Source organism: Gossypium hirsutum, chromosome A10 (assembly GCF_007990345.1).
Source record: "Gossypium hirsutum isolate 1008001.06 chromosome A10, Gossypium_hirsutum_v2.1, whole genome shotgun sequence".
In the NCBI taxonomy this organism is placed as follows: Eukaryota; Viridiplantae; Streptophyta; class Magnoliopsida; order Malvales; family Malvaceae; genus Gossypium; species Gossypium hirsutum.
Window position 1 is genome coordinate 9,230,420 of NC_053433.1, and position 10,563 is coordinate 9,240,982.

Sequence of the window (10,563 nt, forward strand, 5' to 3'; positions counted from 1 at the left end):
TGGAGAACCTTCCCCGGTGGAGTTGTAGTTCCTATGTGATGATGAGCTTAGGAGTTCTATATAACTGTGATAAAATCAGGAAATTTTTAGGAGATATTAGGAAGTATAAGGATTTGACAAGAAATAACCAAAATAAAGAAGAAAAATAAATTTCTAAAATCTAATAAAAATAATAGAAATAGTTTCAATAATAAGTAAAAATAGAAAATAATAAATAAATATTTCTAAACATCTTCATCGCTGGGTGGTTAGCGAGGCGGGACTGGTGATGAGATGGGAAGGTGCTGACAACTCTGTTGTAGAGTAGCATCAATGTTGTCAAATTGTTGAAAACACCGAAGCTTGAATCGGGTGAGGTTCTTAGAGATTTTAGCATATGAAGCTGCCACATGAACTGGACGAGAGGGTAGTGGTGGCTAAGAATAGGGACTAGGGAGTGGAAAAGGAGAGATTTCGGCTAGGGCTTTTGAAAGGAAGAAGAAAATGAATAGTGATTTGCTTATATAGGGGAGGGCCACACGGCCTAGGGCCACGCTCGTGTACTTATGAGAGTGAGCCCGTGTGTTTTGAATTTTGCAATTTTAGGTCGTGCTTGGCTATTCTCCCACGCCCGTGTGTCTTGGGCGCGTGTGGTACACGGCCATATCGCACGGCCATGCCTAGCATTGTTCGCTTCTCTCCCGCCCATGTTAAGGTACCACGCCAGTGTATTGTTATCCACGGCTTAACGGTACAGGCGTGTCTCACGCCTGTGTCGAAGAAACAGAATCGACCCTTGTCCCTAGCACGCCCGTGTATGTATCAAGTTCACCCACGGCCATGTCGCACGGCCGTGGGGATTTATCGTATCCTGTGGTTTGGGGAAATCATTTACCCTATTTTCACACGGCCGTATCGCATGGTCGTGTTTCCCTCCGTGTTGGGCACACGGCCTTAAGCACGACCGTGTTATCGGCCATGTGGTGCTAGGAACCTGTGCTTCAAATACTCTGTTAGTGATCTAAATGTTTAAAACTTGAATTTAAAATAATTTAAAATGGTTAGTACTCGGGTTGCCTCCCAAGAAGCGCTTATTTATAGTCTAAGCTTGACTTACCTCTCCGTTGATTTATCATGGTGGTTTGAGGAGTTCATACTCCTTGTTCCTGCTGAATCTTAAAATAAGGTTTTAATTAGGTGTTGTTTCCTTAAAAGTGCCAAACTTGGGGTGACTCACCTCAACCGTACCGAATGGGAAAATACTGAGTACCGTAAGAGGGATTTCCTCATTTGGTGTGGTAGTGACAATGTGGGGATCTGTGGCATCCAGTAAGACTTTATCGCCAACTTGAAGTTGATTAAGAGAGGTATTGGGCTTGTTTTGGCGTAGTTTCGGTTTACCATATGTTCTCGATTTGTGTGCTCACCATTCATCTAGCTCCTCTATTTGAAGCCTTCGTTCCTCATGGGTGTCTTTGTTCTCTACATGATAGTAGTGCACTGTCTCCGTTGTCTTGGTTCGAGGAGGTTCTTGCAAGGACAATTGAGTATTAGTTTTATCATCGATAGGTTTTATAGCATTATATTAAGTTTTAGAGGTTTTGACTGAGTTGCGTGCTTGAAGTGTTACTGTGTCGTCACCTGCACAAAGTGTTAGCTCTCTTGTGCCTACATTAATGATGGTTCTGGCAGTTGCTAAAAAGGGTCATCCTAAAATTGAAGGTACCTCATTATACTCATCCATAACTAAGACGACAAAGTCTACTGGGTAAATAAATTTATTAATTTTAACGAGAACATCTTCAATAATACCCTTAGGAAATCTAACTGTTTTGTCAGCCAATTGTATGCTCATCCTAGTCTGTTTGGGTTTACCGAGACCTAGTCGTTTAAACATTTTATATGGCATAACATTTATACTTGCCCCTAGATCAGCTAAAGCATTATTCACAAAGAAACTACCAATTAAGCAAGGAATTGTAAAACTCCCTAGATCTTTCAATTTGTTAGGTAGCTTATTCTTTAGAATAGCTGAGCGGACTGCATTGAGTTCCACATGCGATGTAGCATCTAATTTTCTTTTATAGGTCAGAAGTTCCTTTAAGAATTTTACTGAGTTGGGCATCTGCGAAAAAACTTTAATAAAGGGTAAGTTAATATGTAATTTTTTTAAGAGTTTGACAAACTTACTGAATTGTTCTTCTCTTCTGTCTTTCGTCATCGCTTTAGGATATGGCACACGAGGTTCATCATTTGTACTTACCTGTTTGGGATCATTATTTTTTACCTCTTCTCGTCCTTTGTTCATCGTGTTGTCTTGTTGTATTTCTGGCTCGGGTGCAATGAGTCCGTCCTTATTTTGAGTGCTAATTGCATTGAGGTGTTCCCTTGAATTAGGTTCAGTATTACTTGGTAAGCTACCTTGTGGTCATTCGAAGATTAGTTTGGATAGTTGGCCTATCTGAGTTTCAAGTCCTTGGATTGATGCTTGTTGATTCTTAAGTGCTGTCTCAGTATTTTGAAAACCAGTTTCTGACGCCGAGATGAATTTAGAAAGCATCTCTTCAAGGGTTGGTTTCTTCTCTTGTTGATAAGGTGGCTGTTCAAAACCCTGAGAATTTTGTGGCTTTTGATTCCCTTGACCACCCTAGGAGAAATTTGGGTGGTTCCTCCAACTTGCATTATAGGTATTACTATATGGGTTATTTTGAGATCGGAAGTTTTTGTTACCTATATAGTTAACTTGTTCTTCTTCAGTTGTAGGATTGAAGGATTGGTATTCTGTATGCACACCTCCGCCACTTGAGTCACACCTCATTACTGGATGTACCTGTGTAGAACAAAGTAAGCCGTCAATCTTTTTATTGAGAAGTTCTACCTGATTAGAGAGCATGGTGACTAAATCGATGTTATAAATGTCGGTTGTTTTTGTTGGCTTAGTCCTCATAACTTTCCACTGATAGTTATTCAGTGACATCTCCTCTATAAATTCCTAGGCATCTTCCGGTGTTTTATTGTTGATGGTTCCGCCAGCAGCTGCGTCAACTATTTGCCGAGTCGAGGGATTCAGACCATTGTGAAATGTTTTTACTTGAAGCCAAAGCGGTAACCCATGGTGAGGGCACCTTCTTAGTAAGTCCTTGTATCTCTCCCATGCATCATAAAGTGTTTCTAAATCCATCTGCACAAAAGAATAGATATCATTACGTAATTTAGCCGTTTTAGGCGGCGGAAAATATTTTAGTAAAAATTTCTCGGTCATTTGTTCCCAAGTAGTGATAGACCCTCGTGGTAACGAGTTCAACCACTGTTTAGCTTTGTTTCTCAGTGAAAACAGAAATAACCAAAGATGAATGGCATCATCAGAATCGCCATTGATTTTGAATGTATCGCAAAATTCCAGGAAATTTGCTAAGTGAACGTTGGGATCTTCATCCTGCAAACCATCAAACTGAATAAACTGCTGTATCATCTGAATAGTGTTAGGTTTTAATTCAAAAGTATTTGTAGCTACAGTAGGTCTGACTATGCTAGATTCAGTTCCTGTTAAAGAAGGTTTAGCATAATCATACATAGTACGTGGAGCAGGATTTTGATTAGCAGCAATTGCAGGAGGCAACTATTGCCTTGGTTTTCAGCCATCTCATCGGTTGGGGTTTGAGTATCGTCTTCTCGCTCGTTCTCCGTGTATTGTAAGCTACGCCTTATTTCTCTTTGATTTTTACGAATTGTACAATCGATTTTTTCGTCAAAAAGTAATGGTCCCGACGAGTTTCTTTTAGTCATAAACTATAAAAATCTGCCAAGAGAAAGAAAAAGAAAATTAATAAATAATAAAATAAGATAAAATTTTAAGAAAAATAAATGGCTAAAGTAATAATCTATCTTTGTACATTGAGGGCAATGTACTTCTTAAGTGTGGGGGGTTGAACATGAAACCTAACTTTTTGCATTATTCTCAAATCCTTGAATTTGGTCTTGTGCTTAAGTGATTTTCTCATAATATTTATAGAATGAATTCTGATTGATCTATAATTATTGTTGATATGTCGTGAATTAGACCAAGGGAATTATGCATGATTATTTGATTATAGGACTTTAAAGAATCGAACATGATAAGTTGATATTTTGAGAAATAAAATTTTTAGACTATTTTTCCTAAATTGAGGTATTATCTTGAAATCCTAAGTATACAGAAATGACATCAAAAATCCAAATTTTTGGTGAGATTTTTGAGTCTTTTAAGCATATAGCTTTCCTTCTTGCTCACTTCTTTTGTGGTTTGAGTGTGTCAACATTGAACTGTCATTCTAGAACTTGCTTCGATTATGCATGTCGAGATCACACGTATGATTTGATATACTGAGATGATCCCCGGCAGCGGCGCCAAAAACTTGATCGCGTGATTCGTAACAAGTAATAAATATTTATAATGAAGATCAAACCTAGACTAACTATTATCACGACGAAAAGGCAATCGGACCTATCGAACAATAGTATAGTAACAGCAAGACCGGGATATCGTACCCAAGGGAACCAAAAGTACTAGTAATAACTATCTTTTTATTCTCTACCCTAAGAATAAAAAGGTTTGTTTTAATTAACTAATTATTTAAACTAAGAATGCACAGAGAAAAGAATTGGGGAATTTCTTTTGGGAAAATCGATTGACTTGAGACAATACCTAAGGAAAAATCCACCTAGACTTTACTTGTTATTCTGGCTCCGAATCGGACTATTTATTCATTCAACTTGTTCCGTAGAGATCCCTAAGTTATGTTATTATCCCTATTCAAGACTAATAATGTATAATCCCTAGATAGAATAACCGAGAATTTTCTTTAATTAACACTCTAGGGTTGCATTAACTCGATCTATGGATCCCCTTATTAGGTTTCACCCTAATCTGGCAAAATCTTGTCACCCTATTTCTAGGCGCGCAATCAACTCCGCTTAATTATGACAAATGTACTCTTAGACAGGGTCTATTCCTCCTCTGAATAAGAGCGTGTCTTGAATCAGTATCCTGGGATATCAAAACAAGAATTAAGAACACATAATTAAGAACAAGTTAAATATTTATCACACAATTCAGAAAATAATAACAAGATTCGAATTAGGTTTCATTCCCCTTAGGTATTTAGGGGATTTAGTTCATAACTAAATAAGAAAACATCTGAGAAGAATAAAGAATACAAAACATAAAGAAAACCCAAAACTCCAAAAGGGGAATTGAGGAGAGATCTTCAGTCTTGATGATGAATCCGGCTTCTGAGATGGATCAATCGGCTTCCTTGGGGTAATTCCTTACCCCTCTTCTCCAGCCCCCCTTTTTTTCTCTTCTAGTCCATATTTATAGGCTTTGGAATGCGTAGAAACCCTCCAAAGTGGCCTTTTCCAAATTGGACTTAACTTGGGCTCAGTGGGGACACGCTCGGATAAAGGTAGGGATTTTAAGAGATGAGACATTTTGGTTTCAAAATCTTAACCTTCAACTGTCTTGGATTTCTCGGAATACAACCTTTTTCTTTAAGTGAACCTTTGGAACACCCCTAAACATATTTTGAACTCAAGCTCATACATTTTTCCTTTTTTTTTGGAGATTGAGCAAACTTTTCTTCACTCTTCCTTTATCTTTTTTTTTACCATGAACACATACATCTTTTTGAAAATTTCCTCAAATGTTGATTACCAAGACAACTTTAGTTAAGATGGGTGCACAAAATTAGGATAACTTAAAAAGATGGTAATGTGGCTTATATTGTAGATTCATTGCAATAAACAGGCCTTTAAGCTCAAAATTACAGTTTCAAGGGTCTAATATCATAGGGTTGGCTTGAAAAGGCTCAAACAATCCAAAGAAATAATGCCTATATCATTTTAGATTTTTATGTCCCCTAGGATTTTGCCTCAAGAAAGTTACTAAGTCAATTCTAAAGATATAAACCTTCATGCATGTCTAATCTCAAGAGAAACTAAGTTTCCAGGGAAAACATTACTAAGCCTAATATCATACAAGCATTCCATTCTTCATGACAACATACTTTCACTTAGATAAAATCATCATTCATACTTGCATACAAACTATCTCATTAACAAAAAATGTCTCTAAACGTTCATTTATTAAAACAAACTTATGATAGAAATGATTGAAACATACTTGAAAAATTTTAAAAATTTGAGCAATTTATTTGCCTTATGCCTCTTTAAAAAGAAACAATGTCCTCATTGCAAGAACAAAGTAATGAATAAAAATAGAACACCAGGTAAGGCTGAAAAGAAAAAGAGGTGAGTCTTTAAGACTGCTTAAATAACAAGTCTTTCATAATAACCCAATCCTAGACATGTTCATTCCCATTACCACATTACTTAGTCTTTTTCTTTCTAAAGAAGTGTTAAGTTTATTCATGCTTTTTATGTTTTATTCTGCAAAAATTAAATCCTAATAACGAAAGAAATAAATTCCTAAAGACTTAAAAATAATTAAATAAATCAAGACAAGTATCTCCCCTTTTATTTTTCTGACTCATTCCCCTTGTCTTTTTTAGCTCTATCTCCGCTTGCATAGTCAGTATCTTCCGTCCATATCTTAAAGATAGCATCTGGAAACTCAGGAACAAAAGTATTAGAGATATTCTTTAAAGTATTTCAAATTGAGTCATCTCTAATTTTTGCATATTTCCAGTAAGTTTGTTATTGATTGTGTATGAACTTGCACATATCAATCATAATTGACAACTCTAATTTCTTTGAAGCACTTGCAGAAGTCGACATTGTAGTTGTAGATTCAAGTTCAACACTTAGCTTAACTGTTTCTTTTTCTAGCTCAACCTCTGGTTCAGGGGTTGCAGATCCTTCAATTGGTTTAAGACTGTTCAGCTCCTTGTCAGATTCTTCTTCTTCAGTGTCTGTAACTAAATTAGCTTCAGTTTTAGTTTCATTTGTTGACTCCTCGCTATCTAGCTCAGTTGGCTCTTCTTGCTCGCCTTAATTCAACTCACACACCTTCTCTACTAACCTTTTAAAATCATGATTTGTAATACACCCTTGAACATATTGCCCCTTCAGATTTGCTGGTGTTTTATCATGGGCCGTTAAGCAAAGTGAAGTGATTAATGATGGGAAATAAGCATTTCTTCTCTTCTTTTTAGCACAATCATGAATCTCCTTGAGAATAATTTTCCAAACATTAATGGACTTTTCTGTCAAGATTTCATATAACAAAAGCATCCATTCCATCGAGATGGTGGAACTATGTGAGATAGGCATAAAGCTGTAGTGAATGAAATAAAACCATACATTTGCTACTAGTTTTAGGTATTCCCTTCGGCAAGAATGGCTCCCATACTTTCTTATAATCCATTAGGATCTCGGATTTGTTACAACATCAAGCACTTGTTGAAGAAAATCCCAATTGATATTGTTTATCATAGGGTAGTACTCATCTTCTTCAACATTAGGTAAGTTAAACAAATCATTGATGGACTTAGAAGCAAAAGGCACCCTTTTATTTTGAACAATGACCTCAGTAGCATCTTGCATAGTCAAACTAGCATAGAACTCTCGAACTAATTCATCATTGAGAAGTGAACGAGCATCACAAAATCGTCCCACTTGAGAGCATTGATTTTCATTCTAATTGGTATAGGAACAACCATCAAATCATGATTCTTCAAGTTAAAACCTTTTTCCGACATCATAGGTTGATGCTTGAAGATTGAATCAAATCTCTCTTTCACTTCTTCATCGATCAAAATCAAGTTTTCAGGGGTAGTCTTTGAAGATCTAGTTCTTTTGCAAGACATGGTATCTTTTCTTGAGAATTTGGCAAAGTTTCTGCACAATGGGGAAAAGAGAAATTGGCAAGGTGGGTAAGGACTTGCTACGATGAAAACCTTGCGACAACAACGGCGATGTGTGGCGGCAATAGGTTACATCAGCAAAAAGGGAAGAGAGACTGGGGTTTTTCGGGATTTGAGGCTAGCGGCATAAGAGAGAGATTTATGGATTTTAAAGTTTAAGCAAATTGCTTTGAGGGATATGAAAAATAGTAGAATAAAGAGGAGTTTATTTACGGAAGAATTAGGGTAGCAGGCAGTAAAAATTTAGCTACATTAAGGTTACTTGGGTGGCAAGTAATGGGAGTGGCAGCAGAGTATGGATTTTCCCCTCCTTTTTCCTGTCTTAGGCCTCAAACTCAAACTGCATTTACAAACTTACTCAAAAGAAAAACTGATTAGTACTTGGGCCAAATTTGACCCCCTTTATTAACATAAAATTTTAAAATTTAAACAAAACAAATGAAACTTAAAAATTTTAAATCTCAATTAGAAGATTCTTTTTAATTGATTACATTAAATTAATTCCCAGGAAAGGTTGGAGTGGTCACAGCTGTAACACCCCAAACCTGGCTTAGACGTTATGGTCGAAATCTGGCGTGTCACATTGAAGTGTTTTTCGAAAACCATGTTCTCATTAAAAACCCTTCTTGCCATTTAGAACCTCTGGCGATTTTAAAACTTTATGAAAACCTCAGTTTCCATTGGTTTATTAAAAGTCATTCTCTTGTAAAACATTATTGCCTTTAAAACTTTATTTGCTGCGGAAGCTTAGTTTAAAGTTTTGCAGAAACGTGATATTTTGAAAAATAGTTATTGTTTTGGAAAATAAAATCGTGTTCTACTCCAACAGTTATAAAACAAGATATAAAATTCCAAATTTAGAACCAAAAATTAAAAGAGGCCTTGTTACAACCCAGATCAAATATAAGTACTTGTAAATAGATAACTTAAAAGAAAATCAAAAACAATAGCAGATGTGCTGCCTCCTTCAAGTCCCTCGCAGCTCTGATCCTCCTAATGCTGGGGATTACCTGCACAGTTAATAAACGAGGTGAGTTTATGAAAACTCAGTGTGTAATCCCTTCCTAAACTAAAACAGTTAGTAAACAGAAAAAATTCAAAATCAGTACAATTTCACTTGGGTCTCAGCCCTCATCAGAATAAATTGGGCCTAGCCCATTCTCAAAATTAGTAACAGTTGGGCCTATCCCATTAACAGAATCAGGTGGGCCTAAGCCCAATACAGAATCAATATCAGATACAGATATGCAGACAGATTCCCAGCCCAGTCCAACCAACACACCACTCGTACCAACCAACACACCATGTGGGGATAAAATTGACCCACCCAGCCAACACACCAAGCTTAGCACCGGTTGCGGCATTAAGTCAACAGGACGGCTTAACGCCGTAGACAGGGCGGCTAAAGGTCGTGAATATCGCAGCAATGCTGCCAGTTAACAGAATGATTATAAGCCATAAGTATCACACAAAGGCTAAAGCCTTATACAAAACGACTACACGCCGTACACTTCCTCTGTCCATAATAACCCAACCCCATGCAATATGTCATGTCATAAATATTACGTGCATGCAAAGTCATACTCAGCACAATCATATATGTAAATCATAGGCACATCAGTCATACAGAACATAAGGGCATAATCCTCATTATCCCATACAGGGGTATTACGGTCATTTTGCACTACAAGGGTATTTCGGTAATTTTACTAACCGGGGTCTTAAGGACCCAACAGAACGTCCACCGCCGCTTTGAGCGACTTAAGTAACCTAAACAGATATAACGGTGCAAATAGCCCTAGGGCCCATTACTCAGACTAAGTGGGCCCACACCCTTGTGTGGCTCATTTAGCCTAAATTTAGATATGGCTATGTAACGTACATAGCCCAGTCCAATAATTATCACAAGTTACAGATTCAATACATGTGGGGCCCATGAGCCCATTGGGCCCACACGGCCCATCTAGGCCCAACGTGGCCTAGAACTACCTAAGTTGTGTGCGTGACATGACAAGTCTATCTACATCCCACTTAACAGAGAATTTTACACAAGTAGGCCCACGGGCCCATCGGGCCTATCGAGGCCTAGAGCAGCCCCAGCACACGAGAACGCTTGTGGCAGCCTCTACAGTCTATCGCCCATGATTTGTGGACTAAGTTTGCCTCTAGTGCGTTCGTACGCTCGTAAGGCCCCGAATGTCGAGGTTTCAACTTTTCAGCTTTTGCCGACTTCCAACAGAGAAGGGTGTGAATACACACCTGTTTATGAGAACGCGTCGAAGTCCACAGCCACTAACCTTGGCACATCCTGCATTGAGTCTTAATCACTTTTTCCCCCACCAACTCATCTGGTTCACTCTATTTAATGCTAGCTTCTCCCCAATTCTCATGTTAGCTTCCCGATGTGGGATTACTTTCAACCATTAGGAAAATTCCTTATTTTTATATGACCACTTCAACCACAGAGTTCCAGTCCAACTCCACCTCCTACACAGCTCAAACAGCAAAATAAATACCCCATTGTGCATCCCAAGACTTGAACCTTAGACCTCACAGTTACACAACATGCCACCTTGCCACTACACCATAAGGCTCTTTGTGTCACCATTTTAGCCTGAATTAATTATAAGGTCTATAGGCCAAAGTCCAGGTTCCTTTAAAAGAAAAACTAAAATAATTTGCAACAGCCAAGACTTGAACCCAGGCTCCATTACAACCTTAA

The 10,563-nt window shown here is 37.8% G+C and overlaps 1 non-coding gene across 1 annotated transcript; it reads left to right on the forward strand.

The window, feature by feature from the left end:
• The first annotated feature begins 3,086 nt into the window (after positions 1–3,086).
• On the forward strand, positions 3,087–3,193 carry LOC121209097 (small nucleolar RNA R71). The gene has a single exon (XR_005904214.1). It is a non-coding gene; the product is annotated as a small nucleolar RNA R71 (small nucleolar RNA).
• Positions 3,194–10,563: the final 7,370 nt, after the last annotated feature.